At 37.2% G+C, this 3,095-nt stretch overlaps 1 protein-coding gene across 4 annotated transcripts in view; it reads right to left on the bottom strand.

Annotated features, from left to right (window-relative positions):
- LOC106869191 (serine/threonine-protein kinase PAK 2) overlaps nt 1-3,095 on the bottom strand; it is a 45,395-nt gene that overhangs the window by 40,152 nt on the left and 2,148 nt on the right. Inside the window, exons 1-2 of one of the 4 annotated variants that reach the window (XM_052975262.1) lie at nt 2,494-2,773; nt 2,020-2,087 (exon numbers count right to left, since the gene is read on the bottom strand). The exons of 1 other annotated variant lie outside the window; for it this stretch is intronic. The gene's annotated coding sequence lies outside the window, so the exon portion shown is untranslated. Of the gene's footprint in view, nt 1-1,468; nt 1,603-2,019; nt 2,088-2,493; nt 2,774-3,095 lie in introns of those variants that run through there. 2 more of the 4 variants (XM_052975261.1, XM_014914824.2) reach the window with 2 other exon arrangements.

Genomic DNA, 3,095 nt, shown 5'->3' with positions numbered 1-3,095 from the left:
AAGGGTGGTTATGGGGGGGGCGGAAGTCTTGCTCAAATATGGGTGGTTTGGGGGACTGGACGGGCGGGAGTCTTGCCCAAAACAATGCAATAATAATAATTGTAGAAATTGCCAAATAAAATTAAGATTCTTTCTGCGTCTTAAAAAAGAAATTAATTGAACAAAAAAGTATTTGGAGATAATGTTAGTCACAGTTTAAGTATTTAAATTAGCAGTTTGTTTGTACGTTCAAATATGTATACATATTGTGCGCGCACACACACATGTATGAGTATATGTGTGTATGTGTGACGGAAGGATCGGCGCCCTTAATCATTACAGCCCCCACCACCACGAAACCAGTCAGATTGTGTAGGTTCCGCTTACTCGACGACTGCAAAACAACAGCAACAACAATAAATTCAATTGTTTTTAAAGTCCTACTTGTCTGGCTACATACCACATACGTCCATACGCTTACACACTTTTTACTGAATGCGTATGTATTAATTAGTAACAACTTTATAAATGAACTGGATTCCTAAGAGATGTCCTAATTACTAACATATTTAAAGCAAAAGACGACGAGAAATAAAACACTAAAATAATATCTGGGTATAACAACTTATCGTTTAACCTCAGTCAGTTTGGACTAAGTAGGTCTATTATTAAATTGCATTCCAGCCGTGGCCATCCAATCATGTTTCCAATGTATACTGTACACGCCAGTGTACTATGTTTTTTCTGTTTTGTATTTTTCAAAACAGATAGGGTGTGGTTGAGGGGTATTTAGCTGCTATTTTTAGCAAACCGAGCAACACAGCTGCTCCCCTCGTTGACCTGGACAATCGTTTCGTCGTACATATATTTATATCTGTTTCTATGTCCAACACAACACAATAAACCTAGTAACCAATTATTGATTGATTCATATAAAGACAAAAGGTCCCGGACATAATATTAAGTTGTTTAGTCCCAGGTTTGGTCCTGTTCAAGTCGACATGATTAAACGCAAGTAAGCTACGACCATCCCGAATCTGGGAGACATTTTTCAAAGTGTCTTTTAATTATGGTAGGTGACATAGTATGGCTTGAGAGAGACTTAATAGGTTTTTTTGGTTTTTGTTTTGTTTTTTTCTATCTAACTAGCTCAACAACTAAAGAACCATCTCACTTCTCTTGGTAACTTCTGCAGATAAGGTTTTATATCTCTCTGTAGGGGAGAACAAAGTGTAACAATGAGGACCTCATCAGCCAGAGCAAAAGGAGGGAAAATCCCATGGTAGCTTGAGAATAAAACTGCGACGCGGGCTGGTTCCTAAACAGTTTATGTACGTAGGAGTGTTAATTAGCATTATTAATTGATAATTATTCTTGCACTTAGATGAGGAATAATCCAGAAATTAATAACAACTGAGAAAGGGAACATTGTCACACATGGGGACAGGTGGTTAATGTAAATAGAAAAAATAAAAACGAAAAGACTTACAAGGACTTAGTAGATAAGTTAGGAGACACAGACAGGCGCACACACTAATGTGTACACATATGTAGATTGTGTGTGTGTGTACACATATATATACACACTCACACACACATATACATACATATGTGTCTATTGTATCAAGAGACAAATATATCCGGTACATATAAAGATGACTATAAATTTGATGAAAAATAATTGAAAACTTTTACAGAAGTTTTTTCAAAAAACTATTAGTAATAATGATAATTTTTTTGTTTGTAGCTTGCTTACCAACCACATGGTATGGGTTGAGTCCCACTTTGTGGCACCTTGGGCAAGTGTCTTCTATTATAGCCTCGGGCCGACCAAAGCCTTGAGTAGATTTGGTAGACAGAAACTGAAAGAAGCCCGTCGTATATATATATATATATATATATATATATATATATATATATGTGTGTGTGTGTGTGTGTGTGTGTGTTTGTGTTTGTCCCGCCAACATCGCTTGACAACCGATACTGGTGTGTTTACGTCCTCATAACTTAGCAGACCGATACAATAAGTACTAGGCTTACAAAGAATACGTCCTGGGGTCGATTTGCTCGTCTAAAGGTGGTGCTCCAACATTGCCGCAGTCAAATGACTGAAATAAGTAAAAGAGTAATAATGATATGTCCCAAAAAATTCTGAACAAGTTTCCGTCCCAACCACTAAACACACACCACCAACAACATGCAAGTAATATTAATATTTTGCAAATTATTTCTTATTTAAACCATGCAAGGTGTTTGAGGGAAATAGACATTTGATTCATATTGTGCCCTTTTAAGTAAAAGACACCTACACACAGGTAGTTAAAATTGAAACGACTAGTAATTTTAAACGTTAAATGAGTCAGAGAGGAAACATTGCTACATTGGATGGGGTTTCGTCTTAGTACTTCTGCTTTTATAAGGGGTCAGGGAGGGAATCCTTACGGGTTAAAAGTAGGGAATGGCTTAGAAGACAAGTAAGTTAGTGTAATTAAAGTAAATGAAGAGGGAACTTACATTGAGAAAAGAAAAAAAATGATTTCAGTAGCTGTAACAGGTAAAACCAACTTGCATAATCAACCAATTTAAAATAATGTTCTGGTTTGGTGAGAGAGAGACTTCCGTCTATCGTGGAGGAGTTGTTGTTTTTTTTACCCAGAATCCTTCAGACGGAGCTTGACCACTCCAACCTCATTGGCCTGTTCGATGCTTCGTTAATTTTGTTTTGTAAACCTACGAAGTCAAAAACGACAGACGTTTTTTTTTTCCAACCACTAAAAATCGCTTCGGTCGTCATTCGACCAATAGGAAAATAACAGCCAAGGCGGAAACTCTTTCGTGGTGACTCGACTAGCTAGAAATAGCAGCTAAATTTCGACTAATCCAACAGGTGGCTACATTTCGAGGCATTCAACAGGTGGACTTCTGTGTGCTGGTTTTGACTACAAGAAACAACAGCCAAATTTCGTGCAGCTCAACAGGAGGCTTTCTACTAACTCACTCGGCCAGCTAGAAACAGCAGCCAAATCTTTCAAATTGCACGCTATCATAAAAATAAAAAAAACCTTCGATAGTGTGATCTTACGTTATCTCTATAAAGCAGAGATAATCATGATTGG

The sequence above is a fragment of the Octopus bimaculoides genome, chromosome 20 (genome assembly GCF_001194135.2).
Source record: "Octopus bimaculoides isolate UCB-OBI-ISO-001 chromosome 20, ASM119413v2, whole genome shotgun sequence".
Lineage (NCBI taxonomy): Eukaryota > Metazoa > Mollusca > Cephalopoda > Octopoda > Octopodidae > Octopus > Octopus bimaculoides.
Note: the sequence above shows the minus strand (reverse complement) of the source record. Positions and strands in the feature narration are given on the sequence as shown.